Here is an 8,833-nt window from a genome sequence, read left to right as displayed (position 1 = left end):
AAGAGGAGAAGAAGAAAGAAGAGGAGAAAGAAGAGAAGAGGAGGAAGAAGAGAATGAGGAAGAGGAGGAGAAAGAAGAGAAGAGGAGGAGGAAGAGGAAGAGGAGGAGGAGGAGGAAGAGGAAGAGTAAGAGGAGGAGGAAGAGGAGGAGGAGGAGAAGAAAGAAGAGAAGAGGAGGATGAGGAGGAGGAGGAGGAGATAGAGGAGAGACAAGAGGAGGAGGAGGAGGAGAAGAAGAAAGAAGAGAAAAGGAGAAAGAAGAGGAGAAAGAAGAGGAGGAGGAGGAAGAGGAGGAGGAAGAGGAGGAGGAGGAAGAGGAGGAGGAGGAGAAGAAGAAAGAAGAGAAGAGGAGGAGGAAGAGGAGGAGGAGGAAGAGGAGGAGGAGAAGAAGAAAGAAGAGAAGAGGAGGATGAGGAGGAGGAGATAGAGGAGAAAGAAGAGAAGAGGAGGAGGAGGAGGAGAAGAAGAAAGAAGAGAAGAGGAGAAAGAAGAGGAGAAAGAAGAGGAGGAGGAGGAGGAAGAGAAGGAGGAGAAGAAGAAAGAAGTGAAGAGGAGGAGGAGGAAGAGGAGACTTTGTGTCTGGATACTCCGCTGTATCTGCCAGTGACCTGTAGTTAGAGAAAAGCCGTAATTACCCTAATAGAAGGTACACATCAGAAGAGCAGGTGGAGAGGAGCGATCGGATAGGAAAATTAATATTGTGGCCTCGTCAGTAATGTGGCTGCATAATTCTGGAGATAATTATAGAATTTTAATAATAAGTAATAAAACGTCCTTTCAACCAGAATCAAACCAGTGACCTAAGCATGTCTGTGCTCCCCCTACAGTCCTCCACTCTACCAGCTTTGATATCGAAGGCTTGTGATGAGTGTACCGCCCCCGTGTCAGGAGCCAAGCCACTGGGATCCGGAACCGCGGTGGCTCAAGGGGTCTCCGGACCCGAGGAGGGGTCGTGCGGACACTCAAAATAAAAAGGGGGGATATGTACAGGGGGATTAGAAGTTCGTTACCCCACCCACGGTGTGTGGTAAAGTGGAATACCACCGCTGCTGTTAGGAGTGCCCAGTGGCGGTGGTATGGCAGCAAGGTGTTTAACCCCTCCGTGGGTAGGGGGTTTGCCCTGGGGCCTGATGATGGTAGTGAAAGGGTGCCATTGAGGAGGAAAAGGGATTTTTCTGCGTACTCACTCAGTCCAAGAATACTGATGTGGCGCCCCTGAGGCTTCCGTCACCACAGGTCATTGCACCCCATCCAGCGGTGTGATGCCCCATTCTGGGAGAGGAAGAGAGTGAACTCCGGTCCCCTGGTAAATCCACACTACACCCATTGTTAGGTACATACTGGGACCAGGGAAAGTGGCAGTTACCCCCCCATGCTGCATGCTGGGAGGGGCCGTAAGACCCATCCCTGCTCCTATAGGGTACAGCTTAGCAACTGGGGAGGTAGGAGGAGCCATCTGAGAGCAGACACAGATAGGAAGGTCAAGTTTAGTTAGTCTACCTCAGGGAGTGAGAGAGTGAGGAGCGAGCATGTAGTTGGAGAAGAAGAACGAGAGAAAGGAGGCAGGCAAGGAGGAGGAAAGAAAGAAAGAAAGAAAGAAAGAAAGAAAGAAAGAAAGAAAGCTCCAAGTCAGTCAGGAGCAGAGAAACAGAAGGAGACGCTTCCTGGTGAAGATCCTGGGACCCAGAGGTCCAGGTGACACCACGTAGAAGACAGAAGGAGTCGCAGGGCCACGGGTAGTCTGTATAGCTGTCGGGGCAGTTTAGAGCTACGGTGGCCTGTTCCACAATAACATCGGTGGAGGGATCAAGCTGCGACAGGGGACGGTCCCTAGAGACTGGAGGAGTGCAAAGATCATCTCCAAACAGTAAAAACCGAGGCCCAGGGAACGTTGTAGACTCCCAGGGCCAGAACCCATAGCAGAACTTCCAGAAAAGGGGTAAGCAGCCGACAGGTGACCCCCCAGCCTGGAGGCTGTAGTGGAGGCCAAGCCAGTTTTATCCTATCAAAGGCAAGGCTAAGGAAGACAGCAGAAGAAAGAGACACTAAGAGAAGGGTACCGGCTTTTACTCTCAGAATCACCCAGAAACGGCGGAGGTCCCTGACAGTGGTCCCAGCAGTCCAAGGGTCCCTACAGCGCTGTGACAAGAAGTGTGAGTAAAGAACTTGAACTGCACCCTTGAAGTGGTCTCTGTTATTTCAGCTGCATAGACATTCACAAGCACCAACTGTGCCCCGGGACACCGCTCCACCTGTGGGGAGCAGTACCACCATTGCTGCCATAACATCACCCCGGTGGCCTCACACAGCAGCGGCGGCTTAATAGCCGCATACCACAGGTGGCGTCACGAACACAAACTTTAATTTAAGCCACATATTCTACTGACACCCACCAGGGCCACGGAGCCGGGCCCAGCCACCACTGACTACCACCGGACTAGTCCGGCCCGGCACCGGGTGTCCCATAGCCCTGGGGTGGGCGAGTCACTGACACCAACACTTTGTAAACCAGAATTCTGAGCACCACTGCAGCAGGGAGGGAGCACGTGTGGATCCGTGCCCTTGGTGTTGCTTGTTAGCCTGTGACCTTTTCGGTGGCACTCTCTTCACTATTTAGACCCTGTAGTGTGGAACTAGTCAGGTCCTGCTCACCCGTATGGCTAATGGAGTGAGCTTGCTCTCAGGGTTCACGCTTGAGATTTTCTGGACTATGGTTTGGGAAAGTCCTATCCCCCTTGTTGCACTAGTACCTCGATTTTGGAGCGGGTGGAGGATGAATCTTGAAGACATAGGGTCCACATACCCCGTCGTGCCCTGGCCCCTGCCCGGAGATGGCTCAATACCACCGGCTGCCCTCCTCGGCAGATCCGTGCCCCTTGACACAATCCCCTGCGACTGGGGTTCCGCTCCTACCAGGCCCAGACCAACGTCAGCCACCTAGTAACTGAGGAGACCAGCTCCTCACCTCCTCTCTCTTTCACTCCAACACAACTCTCTCACTCATTGGCTACCATCCCCCCAAGTCCTATTCCCTTCAGGCCCCCCAATGGTGTGTCTGGTGGGTGTGGTGCAGAGTGTTCCTAGAGTTTTGACTGGTTCAGCTCTTAGCAACACCAAAGGCCAAGGATCCGTAACCAAGGAGGAGTGGATACTGTGCAGAAGGGCAGGTTGCACAATACTCTGTGATGATCTGATAGGCCAGGGCGTCACAATGAGAGTCTCCTCGCTGTGTCTCGTCGCTGTATCTCTGGGGATGTGGGTCACATAACGCTATACAGATCTACAAGATATGTGAGGAGGAGGATAGTGATGAGCGAGCACTAGTATGGTCGCGTATTCTGTACTTGAGTTGAGCAGGTTGGACGATCTGATGGGCTCAGCTTGAGTAACGCGAATATTGGCAGTAAATTATTGGGCAGCCCGGCTCTCCTCCCACATACAGTCAATTTTTGTTTGAATTTATTCTTACACAGCATCCAAACACATTGTTTTTACCCCCAGTGAGAGCCATTCAGAGACTACAGGCGGCTCTCACTGGGGTGCGGCTCCCATCTTTCACTGAGTACGGAGCGTACCCGAGTAACCTGAGCATGGTGAGCATGCTCAGTCATCATTAGAAATGAGGAATGCAGCTCAATGCAGCTCAATTAAGATGTGACATGTGCGCAGGGCGGTGTGAGACCTCTGTGTCCAGCTGCTGCACTGGAGACTGAGCCCCCCGGGGGGACAACGTGTGCAATGGCTGAAGGTTGGAGCTGCCTGTACTGTACGGACCCCATCTGTACTGTAAGTAAGGGGCTTCATGGAAAGCTGCAGGAGCTGTCACCAGCCACAACCTGTCCGTGGCTCTCTGCAGCTCCGAGCCGCTGGTTTATATTATTCATTAACTATTTATAACTAGGGTTAAATATAAGCATCAGCTGCTGCACTCCGGCATATTGGCAGAGTGAGCCCCTAAAGAACGCTCTTATTTATAGGAGACCCTGAAAAAAAAAAAGGTTACCGTCCCTGGGTGGGCTTGAACCACCAACCTTTCGGTTAACAGCCGAACGCGCTAACCGATTGCGCCACAGAGACTGTTGCTCTTGGCTGTTTACATGAAGCAGGTTGTTTAGCTACCGAGGAGGGAAATGGGCCAGAGGGGACATGGAGAGGCCCACCAGGACCAATCACCACCTGTAATTGTATTGCATGCACAGATCACCACGACAGGTAACTCCCTGCACTAACGGTCACCGCTCTGTAGGCTGTAGGTCACATTAGGCATGACACTTAGGAACAGCGGGTCCCAGGAGGAGCCTCGTGATGGCGTAATCACACCGGGCCTCTGATATCCTATCCATGCCCATGCAATAACATCACCACCTTGTTCTGGCCACTGTCTGCCAGTGGACTCGCTGAGAGTAAGAGACTATATGTTTATATTGTATTATAATATTGTTTAGGGGCCCTCATACAGTGTGGGGTGCAATATGGGGGCCTTTATACAGTGTGGGGGTGTAATATGGAGGCCTTTATACAGTGTATGGGGGTAATATGGGGGCCCTTATACAGTATGGGGGTAATATGGGGGCCCTCATACAGATAAAAAACTATTAAGGGGGATCATAGAGCATGGGGGCTACTAAGGGGGCCATAATACATCCATGGGGCTACTAAGGAAGCCTCATACACAGTCAGGGCTTCTAAGGGAGCCCTCATACAGAGTAAAGACTATTAAGGGGGATCATACAGAGTGAGGGCTTCTAGGGGGGGGGGCGCGATTCATAATTAGGTTGTGGCTGGTTACGGCTCTTGCAGCTTTCCATGAAGCCCCATACTTACAGTATAGATAGGGGTCCGTACAGTACAGGCAGCTCCTACCTTCAGCCATTGCACAGGTTGTCCCCCTCGGGGGGCTCAGTCTCCAGTGCAGCAGCTGGACACAGAGGTCTCACATCGCCCTGCACATCTCTCCACTGTTATCTCTGAAGCTTCTGCTGACTGAGGTCAGATACAACCAGAGGAAAGTGATCAGAGAAGAGGAAAGGTCCGGATAATCCGAGAGGAACCGTAATCACCCTAATAGAAGCTCAGCATCAGGAGAACGGGCGAAGGAGGAAGAACCATGTAGGAAAATGAATATTGAGGCTGCATCAGTAATGTGGCTGCTTAATGCTGGAGATGATTATACATTACTATCCATAATTAATAAATTATATTGTGGTACCGAGCCAGAACAATTTATTTAAATACCTTTATGGGAAAAAAATGTGTTCTTGGAGAGATCCCTGTATTGTGTAATCAGAAAGATCACATAGTGGCGTCTTTGGAGCAAACAGGCCCCTTCATCAGGACGGCCCTAGATTGTACCTACATGTCATTCAGAAAAAAGATTAATCTGGGGCCTGGAAATCACTGAAATAGATGGAGACATGGCCGAAATGGACGGAGACACGGGCGAAATGGACAGAGACACGGCCGAAATGGAAGGAGACACGGCCGAATTGGAAGGAGACACGGCCAAAAAGGAGGGAGACACGGCCGAAATGGAAGGAGACACGGCCGAAATGGAAGGAGACACGGCCAAAATGGACAGAGACACTGCCAAAATGGAAGGAGACAAGGCGAAATGGACAGAGACAAGGCGAAATGGACAGAGACACGGCCGAAATGGAAGGAGACACGGCCAAAATGGAAGGAGACAGCATGGGGAAGACGCCTAAATGCATCTCTGACTCCCAGATCACTGCTGTGAACATTGTTGTCAGAACATTACTCCACTTTTACGGACTGAAATAAAAACGTACAAAACTGACGATAACATGGATTTAACAGGAAAAATGGAACAAAACATTTATTTTCTATATAATGACTTGTATATAAAGTAAATTTAACAGGAGAGAAAAATCGCCTCCTCCACTCCTTAGGCTATGGTCACATGTAGTGTTTTTGCTTTTTTCTTTGCTTTCAATGGCGAAAAATGCTGCAAAAACGCTGAAAGCATTGATGTGCTCCTTCTTTCAAAAATGCAGCATTTTTCCATTTCAGTCAGGAAAAAAGGAATCATGTGCAGGAGATTTTACAAAGTTTTCCCATTTGTAAGGAGTTGGACTCCTAGACTGGTGAATCCTATGTACTAAGTGCAAGGACCATCAAATGTTTAAGGAGAGATTGCAATACACCCTGGAATACACATAGAGGAGGCCTCAGAAGACATTTGCATTTTCAAAGAGTGGGACGTCTGCAGACAACAGCAAGGAGTCCCGGAGACCACAACTCAGGGTACAAGTGGCACAACAAGGAGCTTCAGGCTTTTGTTTCTAATTTTGCTCCCCTTGAGGTGGGCGGCAGTTTCTCCTGTTCTGGCTCAGGGCATCAGGCAGCCCTGAGGCTTCAAATAGATTGAAGCAGGTGTTTCCCATCTTTTTTTTTCTCTTTGGAGAGTGGAGACCTTTGAGAATGAATATTTATGAACCAAGTGGGTGGAACTTCCCAACCCATCACGGGGAAAGAACAGGGAAAAGAGTGCGGCCTTCACTCATAAATTTTAGAGGACCAGCAAGTAGTTTTCCATCAATTTTCAGAGGGCTAGCAACCGGCCTGTTCTCATAAAGTTTCTAGGGCCAGCAACCAGTCCATTCCCATAATTTTTGGAGGGCCAACAGGCAACTTTCCCTCAAGTGACAAAACTTTAGGGAATCCACCAACTGGTGAGCGTCTATGATACCATCATCAGTGTCACCATCCTGCTTCTATGTTACTCAAATGCTCGCTGCTCACAATTAAAAAGGAAGATTTGCGTGTGGATTTTGTGATGGTGGAGTAAGAACACAGGATGCTACGTACTTGCATATCCTGAGTATTTGCCCTGGAAATGTTGTTGTTTAGGCTTGTGGACTCTGAGGCTTTCTGCAACCTCATGGCGACAGTCTCCAGCCACCAATATATTTCCCAATGATGTTCCGTCCTTGCCTTACACCTGCACTTCTCTCATAACATCACCCGTGCCCTGAAAAAAAACAGTTGGCTTGCAGCAGTATATTGATAGAAGGACTATAACGCAACATATATGCCTCTGATCTAACGCTATCCCTCCTTTAGCAGCTATCCCTGCACTGAATATGCAGCTAAATGTAGCATTACAAGGTAAAAGAAAAGATGTAGGCCTAAAAATGACTTTTGGTTTTAGGTTCCAGCAGCAAGAACTGTAATAATAATAGTAATAATACAAATCTTTATATATATATATATATCGCCAACATATTCCACAATGCTTTACAATTTCAATGCTACAATCCCTACATACAGGCCTCTAATACACTATCCCTTCTCCAGCAGCTTTCCCTATACTAAATGTAGCTAAGAGCGGTGTTATTATAGAATTAGCCTTGAAAGGACTGTTGGTTAATGTTGTATCAGCAGGTACTGTCATGCTATAACACACTGTTCTTTCTCCTGTAGAATTTTTGGCATTACCATGATTGGCAGCTAATCCCTGCATGTTTACTGGCTCATAAAAAGCGGAAAACGCGGGACGGGAGACTCAAGCATGGTGTCCGAGCACCAGAATACTAGCTTGAGCACCAAGCAGTATCACTATTCATATTTATTTACAGGGTCACCACCTATAGGTGGCAGCAGAGAGCTGGATCACTTCTGTAGTGTACAGTCACACAAAAAATGATTTGTACGGCTGATCAGTCAAGGAGGAAGGACAGGTACAGTTCCTCTACCATAGCCTCCTATACACACCGGGGTACAGACCACCTACTACAGCCTCCTATACACACCGGCGTACAGTCCACCTACCTCAGCCTCCTATACACACCGGGGTACAGACCACCTACTACAGCCTCCTATACACACCGGGGTACAGACCACCTACCACAGCCTCCTATACACACCAGGGTACAGTCCACCTACCACAGCCTCCTATACACATCAGGGTACAGTCCACCTACCTCAGCCTCCTATACACACCGGGGCACAGTCCACCTGCCACAGCCTCCTATACACACCGGGGTACAGACCACCTACTACAGCCTCCTATACACACCAGGGTACAGTCCACCTACCACAGCCTCCTATACACACCAGGGTACAGTCCACCTACCACAGCCTCCTATACACATCAGGGTACAGTCCACCTACCACAGCCTCCTATACACACCGGGGCACAGTCCACCTACCACAGCCTCCTATACACACCGGGGCACAGTCCACCTGCCACAGCCTACTATACACACCGGGGTACAGTCCACCTACCACAGCCTCCTATACACACTGGGGTACAGTCCACCTACCACAGCCTCCTATACACACCGGGGTACAGTCCACCTACTACAGCCTCCTATACACACCGGGGTACAGACCACCTACCACAGCCTCCTATACACACCAGGGTACAGTCCACCTACCACAGCCTCCTATACACATCAGGGTACAGTCCACCTACCTCAGCCTCCTATACACACCGGGGCACAGTCCACCTGCCACAGCCTCCTATACACACCGGGGTACAGACCACCTACTACAGCCTCCTATACACACCAGGGTACAGTCCACCTACCACAGCCTCCTATACACACCAGGGTACAGTCCACCTACCACAGCCTCCTATACACATCAGGGTACAGTCCACCTACCACAGCCTCCTATACACACCGGGGCACAGTCCACCTACCACAGCCTCCTATACACACCGGGGCACAGTCCACCTGCCACAGCCTACTATACACACCGGGGTACAGTCCACCTACTACAGCCTCCTATACACACCGGGGTACAGTCCACCTACCACAGCCTCCTATACACACCGGGGTACAGTCCACCTACCACAGCCTACTATACAC

The sequence above is a fragment of the Anomaloglossus baeobatrachus genome, chromosome 3 (genome assembly GCF_048569485.1).
Source record: "Anomaloglossus baeobatrachus isolate aAnoBae1 chromosome 3, aAnoBae1.hap1, whole genome shotgun sequence".
In the NCBI taxonomy this organism is placed as follows: domain Eukaryota; kingdom Metazoa; phylum Chordata; class Amphibia; order Anura; family Aromobatidae; genus Anomaloglossus; species Anomaloglossus baeobatrachus.
The sequence above is the reverse complement of the archived record's forward strand: the minus strand, read 5'-3'. Positions refer to the sequence as shown.